General features: G+C 45.6%; 1 long non-coding RNA gene across 10 annotated transcripts; it reads left to right on the forward strand.

The window, feature by feature from the left end:
• The first annotated feature begins 436 nt into the window (after nt 1-436).
• On the forward strand, nt 437-7,910 carry LOC123122297 (uncharacterized). Of its 10 annotated transcripts, XR_006460135.1 has the most exons (9): nt 441-883; nt 1,298-1,392; nt 1,519-1,767; nt 2,390-2,505; nt 2,627-3,335; nt 4,414-4,617; nt 6,346-6,634; nt 7,491-7,567; nt 7,642-7,910. It is a non-coding gene; the product is annotated as an uncharacterized lncRNA (long non-coding RNA). The 10 variants fall into 10 exon arrangements; XR_006460136.1 differs by lacking the exons at nt 7,491-7,567; nt 7,642-7,910 and having other exon boundaries at nt 439-883; nt 1,519-1,572; nt 1,704-1,767; nt 6,346-7,466; XR_006460129.1 differs by lacking the exons at nt 7,491-7,567; nt 7,642-7,910 and having other exon boundaries at nt 440-883; nt 2,627-2,774; nt 2,888-3,335; nt 6,346-7,465.
• The last annotated feature ends 11,747 nt before the right edge of the window (nt 7,911-19,657 follow it).

A 19,657-nucleotide genomic window follows, 5' to 3' on the forward strand; every position in this document is an offset into this window, starting at 1 on the left:
CCGACATCAGAAGGACCAGCCGCAACCAAGCTCCACGCGCCAGATGATATGATTTTATATTATAAAAAGAGACGGGTCATTGCATATTTGCATATATGTTCTATCATAGCTAAATTAGAATTTGTTCACAACCCAAAAGTTCACATGAAAACGTTCAGTTCCGGCAAGAAGCTTCGAAAATTCCCGTGTCCCAAGACCAATAACAACATCTCTATATAACAGTATATTAACGGGAATGTTCGTGTTGATTCAAGAAAAACTACTGAAATGAATGAAGACAACCAAGCCTCTTCTGTTTAAGCCAAGGCAATAATTAAACACTATAAGGGTCGCGCAAATTGCGTCTCCTCGCGCGTTCCACCTCATCACTTTTACTGTGCTAGCGAGAGAAAAAAACAGAGGTGTAAAAAACGCAGGGCGTCGATGTCTTCCCAGCTTCCCTTCCTCACGAAGCAACCTCGCGTTACCTCTCTTCCTCCCTTCCCTAGGTTGCCGCCGCCCCCGTCCCCGCCCCCGCCCCATCAGTGCCTCGCAGCTCCTCCGTCGCCCGCCACCAGAGAAACTCCTTTCGTCGACCGCCACCAGAGAAACTCCTTCGTCGACCGCCACCAGAGAAAGCGCCCGCCTCAGATCCACCTCTCCCCAAACCATCCATCATGGTTGCAGAGGAGGGGGAGAAAGGGGATGGCATCAAGGTGCGGACGGAGGCCCTGCCTCGGGGCGGCGAGTTGCAGAGGAGATTCTGTGGTCGTTTTATGCGTGGTGGGTCTGGAGATGCGCCACAGTGGCGCGGCGTGGGTTTGCGTGCGTGCGTTGGGCGGCAGGTGGTCAAAGAACGTGGCGGCTCAGTCGCGTAACTCGATCCCCTCCACTACGCCGAGAAGTAAGTTAATCTGCATTCCTCCGTGCCTGTGACTGCTTCGAGCCAGATCCTAAGTAGAATACGGTGTGAATTCAGGTTAGGTTGTTCAACAGCAGAATCAATACGATCTGGAGTTGCAAGTTTGTGCATGATTGAATTGGTCCAATAATTTACTGTCATTGCATATTTGATATGCAAAGAAGATTTTCTTTAGATGTGGTTGTCAAATATCATGCCACTGCATAAGTTGAATCTTGGTTAACTGTTTGATTTTGAATATGAATGTTATTTGTTTCGGCGATCGATTGTCATTTGCTGTTGGAAGTAATTGTAAATGAAATATTGTTGTTGATTTAGGCCATACAATGAAGCTCTCATTCCTATTAACAGATTCCACAAGGATTTTTCTCACACAAACTCATTTGCTGGTATCAGATTACATGTGGTCGCTCCAATAGTGTAAGTGGCTATCAAGAAACATGTCAGGGATCCAGCGCCATATGTTAGGAGATGTGCAGCATATGTACTTTGTAAGTTCTATGACTTGCTTCTAGAGGAAAACAGGACTTTGGAGGATGTTTGCTTAGTGCAACCCGCTTCTCATTTTCACTGATGCTCGACATTATGTATGTCTGAACCTGCCCATGTGTTTGCAGATTGTAGGTGCTTTGTTTAGTGAAAATTCCTCTGGAGTACTAGGAGCTTCCATGGTTGGCATTTAAGTCGGTTTGTCCATATTGTTTATGGTTGATAGCAAAGTATTCCGGAGCCTCTGTGAAACACTCCCTGAAGTTGAAGAATGGTCTAAGATTAATTGAGATTTTCTTGTTGTATGTGATAGCAAACATGGATTGGTCAAGGATTCTGCAATGTTTGCTTGAAGTTTGCTCTCGAGATCCATGGTGGTAGGGATTCAGCTCCTGTTAATAATATATATCCAGCACCCAACATGAAACTATTGTTAATGGAAGTTGTGGCACTAGGTCAAACATTATGTTGTTCCCGTATTACATTGGAGAATATTCAGGATGTTTCTATAGGGACGATGAGAAATTCAGCTTTCCAAAATAGTGGAGTGATACTTGCAGCAGCAAGTGTTCATTGGATAATGGCTCTAGCTAAGGAATTGAAGAGAATTCTTGGCCCAATTTTATTTACTTTGTGTTCATCCCCTGACGCAACATACCCGGCACAGGAATTAAAGACATGATCACTAAGTTGACTAGCCTATTAAACACAATAAGGGTCGCTACAAGGGCGAGCGCTCGTTGTGTCCACCTCTCCATTTTTTACTGTGCCGGGTTTTACTGTAGCGACGAAGGGAGAAACAAATCCAGCGACTCTTCCCCTTGCCAATGCCCTCTTTTGTTTTCTCCTCCCACAGCTAGGGTTAGTGCCGCTGCTGCTGCCCTTCCCGCCCTTGTGCGCTCTCCATCTCCGGCCGGGAGCTCCACCTCCTCCAATCCCTGCCTGTGCTCTGTGTCTCCTTCCCTTTTGATTTAATCTCTGTTATCTTGGTTTGTGCAGATTCTTTTGTATATAGTCTATAAGGTGTTTGATGAAATGCAAGAAGGCAGCTGGGGACGAGATCTGCCTGCAGAGGTTGTTGCTTTACCATCACTGTTCTTGTGTCGTGCCTAATGGTAAGGTACCTAAATTTACCATGGGATTCTCCTTGATTATTTACAAGTTTAGGCACCTCACCATTGGTTAAGAAACATTTCTGCACTGTTACTAATTATTAATTATGCTATTCTTTATTAGGGATATTGAAATATGGATACCACAAATTAAAGTGACATTGGTGATTCACACCGACAAGCCATATGATGGAGTATGGGAGGCTTTAGATGTGGTTGCATGGAAGCGTTTGTCAAGTTGGTCAGTGACCAGTTCTGCTCGCTGTTTTCAGGTTACCATCCTCTTGCTCTTTTTTGTCAGGAAGCATTCTCATCTTTTGTTCGCATGAGTAAGATGCAGCATGCTGACGCTCTATTAGTTTTATTTATTCTTGCCAAAAAATAGAAAGTAAAATGTGCGAAGATACAACATTGATGACGGGCTTGCGACTCTCAACACCCTCGACCCCCACCATTCCTCTCTCTCCATTTTGGTCTCGTCCACTATCCACTAGATAGGAAGACAAACAGGTGCTTCCTCTAGGTATAATTTTTTGCTAATGTCATTGAATTTCTCGTGAGATCTCTCTAGACCTTCCCAAAAGTATTTTAGTTTGGTGTTCATATGTATTAACTAGCCGAAGAAGGGATGCAAATGGAAGAATTTGATATGCATAAACTCCCGTCATTGAATCAGGAACAGAAAATTGTTAGTTTGCTCGTTTGTTTCCTTTCTTGTCTAGCCTGCTCCACATAGGTTTTAGTTTTACAGTGAAAAGCTGCACAATTTGTGATGGCGATGAAAGGACTGAAAGATTTGCTCAAAGCAAAAGCGTCTAGCCGGGATACATATGGTAAGAATCTTCAGATATTGACTTCTTTTCATCTGCTATTGAGATATATACTTGCTCATAGGTCACAAGTCATGAAGTTACTTCCTTTTCCTTTTGTTTCTGAGATATATATGTGCTCATAGGTGCTGAGACATTTCGGAAGGTTCTCATCTGCATAGATTAGTTGATAGGATGGCAATTTAAGTTTATTGAAGCTCATTTTTAGGAGGCGGGGGTCTGCTTTGGTTTCTTACTATTTGCCTATTCTCTTAAAAATACATGAGTGGATGCAACTGGCAGTTTGTAAATCAATAATTTGGATGGTTCTAATTTTTTAATTTTTAGGGGAAAATTCCTTTGTTCGTTGAATAAATCATGTTCGTTACAATCAGATTGCACACAGGTTGCTATATCAAAAAGTAGTGCCTTGTACCGGCTAGCATCCCTATTGCTATTTCTCCCTATCTTCTTCACCTGAATATATTGCCTCCATCGAACAGGGCTACTGTTATTGATCATAAGATCTGACTGTTCTATGATTACTAGATGAAGCTACAGTGGTTAACCTGCTATATAGTGCATGTTCTAGGTTTGTTATACTGAAAATGGTTATTGTTCTTGATCGTATGTATGATCTCATACTGTTCTATGATTACTAGATGAAGCTACAATGGTTAACTTGCTATATGGTACAGGTTCTAGGTTTGTTATACTGAAAATGGCTACTGTTCTTGATCATATGATCTTATATCATATACGTGCAAATCAGGCCTTTAGGCCACTGGAATTTCACTATCGTTTCATTTAGGAAGAGTAGATTGATCCATTATCTGGGGCAGCATAGAGAACACATTGTCTACCTGCATAGAGATAGTACCAAAGTGAATTATATGTGTTTCATCACCTTTATTAATTCTCCCTTCTTCTTTTAGCTTATTAGTTGCTAACCTGCAAAGAGGTAGTACCAAGCATGATCTCTGGTTTGCCATGTACGAGTCATTTTATTAAGCTGACATTAGTAATTTTGCATTTTACGTAGTTCATGTGCAAGTTAAACGTCTATCGAATAATACTAATATTAAGTTTATAATGTTGGCAGTCTGTTATTGCCGTTGTTTTCTTGGGAGTACTTCAGAAGGTGCAGTTGGGAAGGTGAGGACACACCATGGCAGAGGTGCGTGGTTGGCAGGACGAGTCAGTGAGGCATGCCGGTGGACATGTGGATGTTTATCATGGCATTGACACATTTCACTCCACCGACACTGCATACCAACGTGAGGCCTTAGATACTCTGTTCCTTCTGGTGAGCACCATGTGTATCCATTCATCTCCATGCTCCCATTTAGTATGCTTTTGTAAAACCCAATAAGAGCGCAAGAAAGGGAGAACACTGAGGGGTCCCATGTTGAATCGAGACGAGTGCATGGGTTCGACACGACGGGGAAGAGGGCCTCTTCCTGCTCGTGTTGAGTGGGCCATGTGTAAAGGAAAAAAAGGCACTCACAGATTCCTTTTTGCTCTTTCTCCAGTCCACACAACCTTCTCTCCTCTCCTCTCTTCCCTATGCTCTCTGCCGTCGCCGCCGCAGCTCTGCCTCACCCCATCTCCACCCCTTGACAGAAACTCACTGTCGGACTACTTCGTCTCCTGTTCTTCTCAGCGATGATGCTGCATTCATTTACTAGGATGACTTGAGCCAAGCGGTAGATGTTATTTCTTCTCATTTGCTCCCTCTTTGTTTGTAATGAGGATGTGTAAACTAACACAACTTATTTTTGTTTTATAATTATTTTTGAGGAATGTCATTGTCAAAATATGGAAATGAGAAAATATTCAGTACATAAAAAAATTTGCATAAAGCATACAAACGTTCTCTTTTCTGTATGCAGCATGCTTAGTTTATCTTAGATGTGTCATTCCTCTCCAATTTTCCATGTAAAAACGGCTACACATTCGACCAGAAGTTCCTGAATCCTTTCCATATGCATTAGATAATGTCTTTGTTGTTCCATCCAGAATACTGGGGAAACCGATGCATTTTCATGTTTCTGAAGTGATATGTTGCATTGTACTGAGAAAGTGAGGTATTACTTATTGGTTGGAGTGGTTCATCTTGTTTCCCGGCATCAATGACGCGTGTCTGGTCATGACTCAAGGCAGTATTCATGGCTATGGGTTAGCCATATGCCCCAAGAACTCCAAATGGCTCTAGAAAATCTAAGTGGCGAGTCTTTTTTGCTTTGTTTAACTACCAAATGAAGCTATCATCGGTATTCTTTGGATATTTGCTGATCAAATTAGCAACACGATGTTACTAGGTTCTTACAGTTACACGTTACATTTTCAACACTCGTGGTGTGCAGTGTGTATACAAGGCACCTTAGTCCTTCAGTTGATTTGAGTATTTAAAATAAAATCATCAAGTAGTTATTTTATTATTTTGTAAAATATACAATCTAGATTTCTAGCTTCCATGAGGCACATGATGTCTCTTCCAGCATTCTAATTTTCTCGTAAGTTTTGATTCATGAACCTAATATGATCTTCTATGAGTGTGTGACTGTCATCTCCTTATTTTCCTAAACTGGTGCTAGGTTTTGAACTATTGTTGCATATACACCATAAGTTCTGCTCCTTTAATATGAATTTTTCTTCTTTTTCTTCTAAAAGACTACTGCGTGATCTATGCGAAACATGTTCTGGAGAAGTTTAAGCTCCTTCTCATCTTAGCTAGTTGAAATGTTTTAAAGTAATCTGGAATGGTTTTGGTCAAAATTTGTGCTCTCATAGTCATTGTTCTTCTTAACTATCCCAACTCCCATTTTACTGTTTCTGGGTGTGAGTAAAACTGAAATTTATAGTTTCATACCTAAAGTTATATTTGGTAGTCATTTAGCAAAGTCATTGTTGCTCTATATCTGTATACCCTTTGAATAATTGTTAATTGTATGAGAACATTTTATTGCAGCGCCCATGTTTTTATTTATACACTATGCTTCATGAAGTAAAATAATCTCATTTTGTGCAACAGATATGGACATGAAGGTTAAAGCCATAATCAAACTTATCAATGAAGATGTTGATTCTTTTGGAAGGAGAGCAGAGATGTACCAAAATATTTTTTTTCGATGGGAAAGGAGCCGTCAAATTTCAAGAAGTTCAAAGGTTGACTGTAGAGATCAACATGGCAAATGAAAAATGGGATGCGCTCATGCAGAGCAAGATGCACCAAGAGAGCGCTATTCGTGAGCTGAAGATGGAAATCGGGAGCCTCACTGAACAAAATCACTCTTCCGAGCTGCTTATACAACAACTCCGTGGTGAGATAAATTCATTGAGGGATTCGAAGGGTGAACTCTAAATTTAAATTTGAAGCCTGCTTGTGTACAAATGTATTGATGTGTGTCTTCCCTAGATTGCTTTGGGTTTGCGCATGTGCTACTGTTGATCAATGGCTGCTGAGTTTCAACATTGTTTTCACGTTCTTCACAAATGCACTGATGGTTTGTCCAATTCAATTGGCTCTCAATTTTGGCGGGAGATCGCAGAGCACAATTATATGGTTTGACTGTTGTATGTTCTTACTTTCTCTGTTTCACAAATCGTGTTGTGAAGTGTGATCACCTCAACTTGTGGCTCCAACCATCTACATAGTGGGATCACTACATAATTCCCTGTGATTCACATCGCTTCATCAGTTAATTAGTTTATGTTACATGCAATTGATTCAATGTTTACAATCTGTGGTATACAAGCTCACAAATCTATTAATACATTTTTTGTATGTTCACCTGTAAATATATCCAAGATTTTCCATGGCTGATTGAGATGACGTTGGAGTTCTTAGGAGCTGCAACAATACATGTTTTTTTCTTTGTTAATGACATGTATTATATCAGTAGTTATTTTGGAAGAACTTTTGGACTTTTTGACAGCTGAACTGAAACCATCTGTCATAGTAATAGCTACAAGATTTCATTACACGCTGGGAATACGAAAATGAATTGTGGTAATTCACTTATTCTAGCATAATCAGTCACGCTGCGATTTTCTGCATGCGTGTGACACCAATATACTTCTATTTTTAGTATTGGGTTCTTCTAAAGGATAACTTCTTCTGCTCTCATAGTCATTTTTCTTAGAGTACCGGTATGAAATATGATAGTGATATGCAAGATGGTGCTGATCGACGGTGGTCGGCAAGGCGGCAGGAGGCGAAGATGATGACTGATACGGTGGCCAACGGATAAAAGGTATGCGACGTCGTCATTTGGTCCCTCTCCTCGCTTCTGCCTCTTTCTATAGTCATATTTTCTGTTCTTGCCAGATGTCGTTTAACTCCATTTCCCAGTGGGGGCCTCTTCATGGGCTGATCTAGCATCAGGACGCATGGGAGGAGAGACGGCTCTCATGTATTAGGATGTTGCACACTTGGTGGACCAGTCGACGCGGTTGTTCCACGCGCTGCTCTTGTTGATTTGTTCTTGACACATCCTTTGTTCTATTGTATTTTTTGAATCAGTTGGTGGTATATATTAACAAGTATCATTCATTCTGTCACTTTTGAACCACCGATATTGTTTGTAATCACTCCTCTAGACTGCAAAACTGCTGCTTTTGTGTTATGTGTCCTTTTTCAAGAAGCGGCAACATGATATTGTGTGTGTTATTATATTGCTATCCATTGGCATGTGCTATCCAGATAGAAAAATGGATCCATTCTCTGAATTTGTAGCTGTGGCGCAGCTCTGTCTTAGTGTTCCACACTTACAGTTAGCTACTTGAATAACACCACGAAGTACAGCCAGGAAAGTGGAAGGGGCGCGTCCTACCTTGCACCGCCCAGTTTCCGCTCAAGCGGCGCGCCATGGGCGCGCCCCAACCGCTAGTAAGAAATAAGGGGAACAATAGGTGTGCTTCGCCTCTTAGCCGTTGACCCATTGGCTAGCCTAGTACGCCTTTTTCTTCCTCTTCTTTTTATCTTCTTTTGCGCATGTTCCTGTTGTTGTCCTAACGGATTTAATGTTTTCTTTCCAACACTTGGACTTGATGTATGGATGCGGTGATTTGCTTTTTATATAAAGCAGGGCAAAAACTTGTTTTGAGGAATTGGCATAAGCGCGAAGCAAGATTTTTTGTCTTTGCTCCCTTAACCTAGCCGCCCCTCGCCCCTGCGTCGCCCGCGACGGGCGACTCGGGGGAAACCCTAGCCGCCGCCCAGAGGTCCCCACTCCGCCGCCTCCCACCGCATCGTCGCCACCAGAGGGCCGCCGGCGAAGCCGCGCCGCCCGGGGATGGTAGCGGCGGGGCAGTCTCGGCCCTGGCGCGCGCCGTGGCGCCCCTACCCTCCTCCCAGATCCGTTCTGTGCGACGCTCTAACGCCCACGATGCGGCTATATCTCCCACGTGTCGAGGCACGACTTAGAGGCATAACCGCATTGTGGTTTTGTCGCAAGAAGGGTCATCTTCACACAATCCCATGTAATGAACAAGAATGGGATAAAGAGTTGGCTTACAATCGCCACTTCACACAATACATAAATATAATTCATACAACATCCAAAATACACACATAGACCGACTACGGTCAAGATCCAAATGAAAATAAGATAACCCCAAATGCTAGATCCCCGATCGTCCCAACTGGGCTCCACTACTGATCATCAGGAAAAGACACATAGTAACGACCACGTTCCTCATCGAACTCCCACTTGAGGTCGATCCCATCATCTGCACTGGCATCGTCGGCACCTGCAACTGTTTTGGTAGAATCTGTGAGTCACGAGGACTCAACAATCTCACACCCGCGAGATCAAGACTATTTAAGCTTATAGGAAAGGATGGTGTAATGAGGTGGAGCTGCAGCAGGCACTAAGCATATATGGTGGCTAACATACGCAAAAGAGAGCGAGAAGAGAAGCAACGGAACGGTCGTCAACTAGCAATGACCAAGAAGTGATCCTGAACTCCTACTTACGTCATTCATAACTCAAACTGTGTTCACTTCCCGGACTCCGCCGAGAAGAGACCATCACGGCTACACACGCAATTGGTGTATTTTAATTGGGTCAAGTGACAAGTTCACTACAACCGGGCATTAACAAATTCCCATCTGCCTCATAACCGCGGGCACGGCTTTCGAAAGATAATACCCTGCAGGGGTGTCCCAACTTAGCCCATCATAAGCTCTCACGGTCAACGAAGGATAAACCTTCTCCCGGAAAGACCCGATCGGTCTCGGAATCCCGGTTTACAAGACATTTCGACAATGGTAAAACAAGACCAGCAAAGCCGCCCGAATGTGCCGACAAATCCCGATAGGAGCTGCACATATCTCGTTCTCAGGGCACACCGGATTGTCCAAGCTTCCGATAGGCGAGCCCAGAGTTGCCCCTGGTGGCCACCGGCGACTGACAGGTTGGACCAATACTCAGAGGAGCACTGGCCCGGGGGTTTAAATAAAGATGACCCTCGGGCTCGCGAAAATCCAGGGGAAAAGGCTAGGTGGCAAATGGTAAAACCAAATTTGGGCCTTGCTGGAGGAGTTTTATTCAAGGCGAACTGTCAAGGGGGTCCCATAAATCACCCAACCGCGTAAGGAACGCAAATTCAAGGAACATAATACCGGTATGACAGAAACTAGGGCGGCAAGAGTGGAACAAAACACCAGGCATAAGGCCGAGCCTTCCACTCTTTACCCCAATATATAGATGCATTAATTAAGTAAGAGATATTGTGATATCCCAACATATCCACGTTCCAACATGGAACAAACTTCAACTTCACCTGCAACTAGCAACGCTATAAGAAGGGCTGAGCAAAAGCGGTAACTTAGCCAAACAACGGTTTGCTAGGAAAGGATGGTTAGAGGCTGACATGGCAATATGGGAGACATGATATAGCAAGTGGTAGGTAGCGCAGCATGGCAATAGAGCGAACAACTAGCAAAGCAAAGATAGAAGTGATTTCGAGGGGTGGTCATCTTGCCTGCAAGGTTCTCAGAGTTGTCGAAAGCTTGATCCTCGTAAGCGTACTCAACAGGTTCCTCGTTCACGAACTCGTCTCCCAGCTCTACCCAAACAAGAACACAAACAAACGGAACCACAATCAACCACGAGAAATGCACAAGCAACATGATGCAAAACATGAATGATATGCAAGATATGATATGCGATGCATATGCGTGCTCCGGAAGGAAAAAGATGAATAAGGCAGTAAATTTGCAAACCAAGCATGCCACTAGAAAGATGAGATGATTTCGGTTGAAATCGATATAAAGATCGCCGGAAACGGATGCACGGTTTGCAAATGGCAAGCAAAACAAGAATGACACGAATCTGCGATTAACAGCACAATAGCACTTAAAATGCAACAAGTAACAATGCTACAGCACTCCAACATAGCGACAAATCATATGACAGTAATCTACAGGAGATGCTTGACAAAAGATGAACACTGAGCTACAGCTAGATCACAACATAACAAGCTCAAACAAGCATGGCAAAAGTGCAAAAGATAATAGGATCACAGACTTGGTGAAATTACTGGACATGGCAGAAAACAGCATCAGGTAGCAATGTTCAGAGCACGAAACCAACATGCTACATGAACTTAACATGGCCAAACAAGGCATGGCAGTATTCTACTAAATGCATATGACAAAAGTCCCTTAGTGACCATAAGCCAAAAAGGACCAGAAGATATGATGGCAACCTTGTAAACATAGCAAGTTTCGTTAACAGGTTTCAGACAGCAGAAAACAGAGCATGGCAGAAACAATAATATGAAGGCATCTTGGTGAGCTTGATGCACTCACCACAAAGAAATGCATTATAAAACAAGCATACCTACATCAATATGGCATGTTTATGAAGCTATCCATGGCAAGAGCAAATACATAGCATGTATGAGACAACTAGAACAAGCTTGGCAAAATTGCATATCATGTTAAGAATCTGCCAGAAATATTTTATAGCAAAAGTAGAGCAAGATTAAGTCATGCTATGGCACTCCATAATTGCAAACAAGGGCAGGAATGGATCAATTACAACAATATCTACAAAACATCCTTACTGAACATCTCCAAAATATGCATGGATCTCTCTGTAGCATCAAGTTTACATGGCAACAAAATAACAGCAGACAAAGACTTGGAGAAATTACTGTCCGTGAAATCAGAAACATTACGGAGACTAGTTTGCATGCTTGTGCTAGTCACCGCAGAGATCACAAAAATACAAGGCATACACCACTGGAAAGATGGCATGGCGTACAACAAAATAGATGTAGAGCTCATGCTCATAAGATGCACAGAATAAATGATACAAAAATAACAAATCCTCAAGTTCTGCTAAGTAACAGCAGATAACAGCAAGTAGTACTCTTGCACCAGAGATTTGGGCATCAAGATGGCCTCTAATAAACATGGTGCAATTGAACAAAATGTAGAGCATCACGAGACGGACATTTCGATATATTACACGCGCGAAACGGAGCTACATACAGAGAGTTACGATGCAATTAACTCGGGCATATTTCATAAAAATATAGGGACTTGGAAGAAATCGGGAGAGGGGAGGGTCAACCTGCGTTGACTGGATCTAGATCGACCGGACGGGCTCGGGGATCGCCGTGGCCCTCGCCGGAGCTGCGGACGGCGAGGCCGGAGGAAGGAGAGGAGGCGGCAGGGCGCGACGGCGAGGCGGCAGGGCGAGGCGGTGGGGCGAGGCGCGGACGCCGACCGGGTTGCCACGTGGCAGCACGGGAGTGGCTGGGCGCGGCGGCGGACACGTCCGGCCGCGGAGAGGACGAATTTTAGGGTTTTAACTGTGTCGTGGAATTGTCACGACAGATGTCCTCGAGTTAGGACTTAGTCGTGGAGCCATCGCAGCTAGGAAGCTTAAAGGGGTTAAACGGGACAAGGAACACGGGGGTTATACTGGTTCGGCCCCTTACGGTGAAGGTAAAAGCCTACGTCCAGTTGAGGTGGTATTGATTATGGTTTCGATGACCAGGGAGCTTAATTGCTATGCCTGGTTCTCGACGAGATCTTACTTGTTCCTAAACCGCCGCCGGGTCGTCCCTTTATATAGAGAGGTTGACGCCCAGCGGTTCTCAGAGTCCCGGCCGGCTCATAAGAGTGTCCGGCTCGGACTCTCAACTATTCTTGCCTTACACTACAAGTCTTGACATACGGCGGTTTATCACTACGGGCCTTAAGCCTCCTCCGGGTCTTAAGCCCATTATCTAACCCGCCGTCTTCAAGCTTGGTACTGGGCTTCGCGTGATGACCATTACGACGTAACCCGGCCCCTGCTGGGTGGGTGACACTAATGGTTATATCCTCAACATTAGGCCCCAGATTGATTTGAACCGGTTCATGTCAATCTTCAATTCCTTTGAGAGAAAAAATCTTCCGGCTTATGGTCGGGCGAAGGTTATAACCCGCCGTGACGTCATCTTCCGGATTCCTGGTAACCCGCCATGACGTCATCTTCCATTAAGTCTATTTTTTATTCTGTTATACTCCAACGGATCTTATCTTTAATGGCTATCCCGAAAATCGAGGCGCTTTCGTGGCGAGATAATCACGCTGTGGCCTCCTCGTTTCTCGCGCCCACTTATGAGCCTCACCTTATAAATAGCCCGGCCCATGAGCCTCCAGTTACTCGTCGCCTCCATCTTCTTCCTCCTCTCGCCACTGTGTTGCCGCCCGAGCTCCGCCGCCGCCGCCGCGGGTTTCCTCGTCTTCACCAACTCAGGCCGCTGCATCAACCTGACGTGACCAGAGAAACGCGACGAACCTCCGCAGTAACTCCGCATCTGTAAGTCCCTGCACCTCTCCACCATAGATCCACATTAGGGTTCCACTGTTCTTCCTCTGTTCTTCGCTGTTCTTCTCGAGTTTCCTGTAGTTCTTCCACTATAGTCATGTTTGATCCAAGAGTAGTACAGAGCTCCTGCGGTAGTTGTTGCACATCCATTTTTACACTAGTAGATCCCCTTTGTTTGAAATAAGATCCCATTCTGAATCCATGAACTTCTTCTGCGTCAGTTCTAGGTCTAGAAATTTTTCTTTTTAACCGACCGTTTGATCCAAAATAATTACTGCGGTCTGTGGAACTTGTTTTCGCCACACTTAGTCAAAAATTGCATCTGTTTAGCTATGGCGGCTCACATTTCCGGCTTAAAAGAAGCCACGTGCTGTAAAATTTCTGGCTCATTTATGATAAAGCTGTAGACAATTTGAATTACTCACGATACCTTCAGCGGCTTAGATAACCCGATGCACTTAACCATATGTCATTAGGCCCCTTCATAAGCCGCCATTTGAGTATTAAACTGTAGACGTCTGCCGGCTTATAATTGAACCGGACATTTTCCTTTTGTCACAGGCTTCATCTTTCACAATGCCACCCAAAGCTCCCAAGGCACCCATCACGTGCAACTGGATGAGATCCAATGTCACCGACGACACTTTAGCTGATTTCGTAAAGATGGGTTACTTGCCCCAGAAGGAGATCATGTCTTATCGTGCCCCTAACCCGTCGGAGGAAAGACCTCAACCAAGAGATGGTGAGGTGGTGATATTTTCTGATCACATGAGCCGGGGCTTCGCACCGCCCGGCTCAAAATTCTTTAGAGAGGTTCTGAACTTCTTTGATCTGCGGCCGCAAGACATAGGACCCAATTCTGTGTCAAATATTTGCAACTTCCAAGTATTCTGTGAAGTCTATCTTGGAGAAGAGCCCAGCCTACTGCTTTTAGGGAGTTGTTTTATCTGAACCGCCAGAACGAGTGCGCCAACGGGCCAAGCTTGGAACTTGGTGGAATCTCCATTCAACGACGGAGAGACTGCCTTTTTCCTTACGCTGAACCGCCAAGCCATCCAAAGGACTGGAACCAGACGTGGTTCTACTGCCAGGACACCTCTCCGGCTGACGAGAGCCCTCTGCCCGACTTTCGTGCCCTGTGTCTGGAGCCAAATCACCCTCTGCCAGACAAACTATCTCAAGCGGAGCGTCAACCTCTGATCCCCACCATCAATAAGATCAAGGCTCTCCTGGGAAACGGCCTCAACGGCATTGATCTGGTCCGGGTCTGGATCTCTTGGCGGGTGATCCCCTTGAGCCGCCGCCCCGGCTTAATGTGCGGTTACACAGGCCGGAAAGATGACCCTCTGCGGCACAGCCCCAACGATCTCCCTGAGGACGTCGTGGACGACATGACCAAGTCTCTCCTGAATGAGAGCTTAGCCGACTGTGGGAAAACCGGCTTGAACCCCTTCTGCCGAGCTAACCCGGCTCCGGCGGTAAGACACTGACCTGAACACCTTGGTTTTCCTTTTAATAGCTTTCATCTGAACCTTAAGAAATCTTTGTTGTATGTTTCAGGCTAATGACAAGTTCTGGAAGGTCAAATATGACCATGAGGCGGCCAAAAAAGCCAGGAAGGCTAAGAAAGCCGCCAGGAGAGCCACTCCTCGCAAGAAGGGAAGCAGGCCTACTGCCTCGGAGCTGCTTCAGCTAAGCGACAGCTCCGAGTCAGAGGTAACCCCTGAATCTGTAGGGTCTTGTTTTGTTTCTTGTTTATTCCTATCCACCTTATCGATACTGATCATCAGCAGGATGACACCGGAGCAAGTAACCCGGTGACTGAAGAGGTAACGACACATTCCTCCGACTCGGAGCCCTTGCCAAGGCTGAAAGTCCGAAGAGTAACCCGGAAAGTAAGATTTTCACATCCTTTAGCTTATCAAGATCCTCAATTTCTTTTGAAGCAACAGATTCATGAGAGCCGGCGGCACACCCGGACCAACAAGGATGCAGACCTCTCCTCCGGCTTACCTGAAGCATCAAGGAAGCGCCGAACCGAGGTTATCTCCAACTTATATCCTTTTCATCCTTTGGCGGGCGTTACTCGTCAATCGCTCAATTCTTCTGATTCAAATTATCAGGAAACTTCACCTTCCTCTGGTGATTCTATGCAATCTAACCTGCCGGCTTTCAAGACCGCACCCGGGTAACGATGATCATCTTGTGTTGTGCTTATCTTTACTCATGCTTTTGTACTAACCTTTTGTCCTTTCAGTGCTCAAGCAAAGCTCAGCAAGAGAGCGAAGAAGAATAAACTGGTCGAAGAGCCGGTCTTGACTGAACCGGAGGTTTCAGCTCAAGAGCCGCCAGCTGCCTCTGCTCCTAAAGCCACTGCTCCAACCGACGAGCCAATCATAGAGACTTCTGCTAACCCGGAGATCCCTAGCTCAGCTCAACCGGCCGATGACCTGGATGTGGTGATTACCCGGACTGAATACGTTGAGCCGGGAAGACCCACCATGCTGGCCAGATGCTCTGCCAAGGAAGAGCTGCTAGAGCGCCGCCGGGCTAGATTGGAAATTACTGATTATGCTAACTTGAGCATTGGAGACATTTTCTCTGGTTACACTGGTCAAGTGCACAACAGCCGGGATCTGGAGATTGATATGGTGAAGCAGATCCAACAAAAATCTGAGGTACAAATCTCTTGCTTACTCCATAGTCAGTCTTACTATGCTAGCCCCCAAGTCTATTACTTATGATAGAATATGTTGTAGACTTAACTTCCGGCTTACTTTCATGAACCGGCAATTTGTAAATAGAATCTTTCAATATGCATTAGCCCCCAAGTGCCAAGTGTCTTTGCTTGGAAAGTGCTTGGGACTTTAATGTTGCATAACAATCACTCATGCTATAACCCGGAATTTGTACAGGCTACTTGCAAAAAATTTGAAGCTGAAATCTCTGAGCTGAAGAACCGCCTGAAGACTCAGGAAACTGAGACCCGGAAGGCCAACACCAAATGCGAGTTCAGTGTTGCTGCACAAGAGAAGCTGAAGAAGAAGTTTGAAACCGAAAGGAAGACTTGGACCGAGGAGAAAACTGCTTTAGTCAGCCGGGCCGAACAGGCGGAGGCTGCTCTAACGGAGAGAACCGCCGAACTCTCCGGCTTAAAACGCCATGAGTCATAGATGGTCGCCGCAATCTTCGGTAAGTCATTCTGCGAGCTTTCAACAAGTGTACCTTCTTGATGTCTCATAAGTCCCATCATTGCTAGCGGCTTACCTGACGTTGTAAAACAGGTCCCAGAAGCGCCAACCTCAATCAAAATGTGCTGACCAAGCTGAAGGCCGTGTACACTCTGGTGGAGCAACTCTACACCGGGTCACAACGCGCCTTGGCCATTGTGGCCCTGTCCAATGAGGTTCCGACTCACCTGGCGGACGTACTTCGGCGGCTTGCCGTTCTTCCTCAGCGTTTCCAAGAGCTGCGACGGGCCTCTGCAAGAGCCGGAGCCATAGCTGCTCTGAGCCGGGCCAAGGCTTTTCTTCCGGAGCTAGACCCGGCTGACATCGCACTTGGATACCCCAGCCTGAAGGAAGACGGCACCCCCTTCGACCAAAAAGACTTTGCTACCTGTGTGAAGATCGTGCGCCCGATGGCCACCCTGATTGGGAATGATACCGACCTTACCAAGTACCAGCCGGGCTACGACGCAGAAAATCAGAGGATCCCCACTCCGCGTTATGAAGCCATCAGCTTGATCCCGCCGACTCATAAGCACACCTTTGCCCCAGAAGTTGACCCGGCCGGGTTAATTGATGACGAAGCTCAATTCGAGGCTTTGAGCGGCATTGACTGGAAATCATCAACCTTCCAGGTCATGGAATCAGCCGGAGGAGCCGAGAGGGATGAGCCGGAAGCTTCGACTCCACAAGCACCTTGATCTTTAGACGGCTCATGTTTGCACCTTAGAGCAATGGCTCACCTTTTGGACTCGGGGAGTCTTGTAATAGAGTAGGATAAACACTTAATTTTGTCGTGCCATCGTGCACGTGTTGAATGCTTAACTCCATTGAAGCTGCTTCTTCTTATTCCTCCGGGTTATAACTGATCAGTTATTTTCCTTAAGCGCGAATAGCTGTCTTTAACCATCCTGCATAGAAAACAAGTCACAAGTCTCTAGGCGGCTTACCACACTGAGAATCATAGACCTTATATATATAACCTGGAATATGACCCAAAGTCACTAAAGACTGGCCCTCAATTATGTCCTGGATGTAACCATGATTGCATACTTACAAGCCTTCAAGTATGCTTCCGGTTTATGTAACCCGAATAATGAGATGAAGATCTCAATTCTGGTGTACCAGCATCAAGAATACTTACTATGTGTTTATCAACGTTGTGAATCAAAATTAAGTCGGCAAAGTAAAAGCCGCCCTTGCACACTATTGATATGACCAACAGAACTTGTTATAAGTCAGAAGATAAAAAACGTAGGGGCTTCCGGTTCGAATACGACTAGAGAACCGTCCCAAAGGGGTTAAGCTAAGATTCGAATGCGATCATATAGCCCCCAGTGGCTTTGGCGATGCCAATCAAGAGGGTACCGACAGCTATGCTCTCTTTGGTTCGAATACGACCCATGTTTGAACAGGAAGCCCCCAAATGACCTTAAGAGTTGTTTAACGACGCTGATTCGAATACGATCCACGTCGGTTCCCAAAGGGGGTTGAGCTATGATTCAAATATGATCAAAGAAAACTCCCCAATGAGCTCGGCACTTTGCCAATCAAGTGGGTATCGACAGCTATGTTCTCTTTGGTTCGAATACGACCTATGTTTGAACAGGAAGCCCCCAGGTGATTATATTGCTTACGGTTAGATTCGAATACGATCATAAGCTGGATCCACCTCCAAGTGACCATGTGATGTTGTAATGGAAATAACACGTTTACCTTTGGAGGAGAAAAGGACAGAGGTCCTGCTTTATTATTTAACCTAATATATACATGGCTATAGAAATATGTACATTATGAGAGCTAGTGGCTCAAGTGTAATAAGGCCGAAGCTGAGCTATGTTCCACGGCCGACGGGCTTCTTCCTCCGACTTGCGTGAATCTTTATGCTCCCGAACGTCAATAAGGTAGTATGAACCGTTGTGCAAGTTCTTGCTGACCACAAAGGGCCCTTCCCAAGGCGGGGATAGCTTGTGTGCATCTGTTTGATCTTGGATGAGCCGGAGCACCAGATCACCTTCCTGGAAGACCCGGGACTTAACCCGGCGACTGTGATAACGGCGCAGGTCTGTTGGTAAATCGCTGAGCGAGCTGCTGCCACGTCACGCTTTTCTTCCAACAAGTCAAGAGCATCTTGGCGCGCCTGTTCATTATCCGCCTCAACATAAGCCGCCACTCGAGGCGAGTCATGACGGATGTCACTGGGAGGACTGCTTCCGCTCCATAAACCATGAAGAAGGGCGTGTAACCCGTAGACCTGTTAGGAGTAGTATTGATGCTCCATAACACGGAGGGTAACTCCTCCACCCAAAAACCCGGCGTCCGTTGCAAAGGGACCAAAAGCCGGGGCTTAATGCCCTTCAAGATCTCCTGATTAGCTCTCTCAGCTTGACCATTGGATTGAGGATGAGCCACTGATGAAACATCAAGTCGAATATGCTCTCGTTGACAAAACTCCTCCATAGCGCCCTTAGATAGATTGGTACCATTGTCAGTTATAATGCTGTGTGGAAAGCCAAAGCGAAATATCACCCTTTTCATGAACTGAACTGCCATGGCTGCGTCACACTTACTAACTGGCTCTGCTTCAACCCACTTTGTGAATTTGTCAACTGCCACCAAGAGGTGGGTCTTCTTATCCTTGGACCTTTTAAAAGGCCCAACCATGTCAAGCTCCCAGACCGCAAATGGCCAAGTGATTGGTATCATCCTCAACTCTTGAGCCGGCACATGAGCCCGTCGCGAGAACCTCTGACAACCGTCACATTTACTGACCAAGTCCTCCGCATCAGTGTGAGCCGTCAGCCAATAAAAACCATGACGGAAAGCCTTGGCCACAAGAGATTTTGAGCCGGCATGATGGACACAATCCCCCTCGTGAATCTCACGCAGAATATCTTGGCCTTCCTCAGGGGAAACACAACGCTGGAAAGTTCCAGTAACACTGCGACGATGCAGCTCGCCATTGATGATGACCATTGACTTAGACCGCCGAGTTATTTGTCTGGCCAAAGTTTCATCCTCAGGCAAATCTCCCTGGGTCATGTAAGCCAAGTATGGTACCGTCCAGTCTGGGGTGATGTGGAGAGCCGCCACCAACTGTGCTTCCGGGTCTGGGACAGCCAAGTCTTCCTCTGTAGGTAACTTAACAGAAGGGTTATGCAAGATGTCCAAGAAAGTATTAGGCGGCACCGGTTTTCGCTGAGAGCCCAGCCGACTTAATGCATCAGCCGCCTCGTTCTTCCTGCGATCGATGTGCTCTACCTGGTAACCCTGAAAGTGTCCA

Source organism: Triticum aestivum, chromosome 5D, assembly GCF_018294505.1.
Source record: "Triticum aestivum cultivar Chinese Spring chromosome 5D, IWGSC CS RefSeq v2.1, whole genome shotgun sequence".
Classification (NCBI taxonomy): domain Eukaryota; kingdom Viridiplantae; phylum Streptophyta; class Magnoliopsida; order Poales; family Poaceae; genus Triticum; species Triticum aestivum.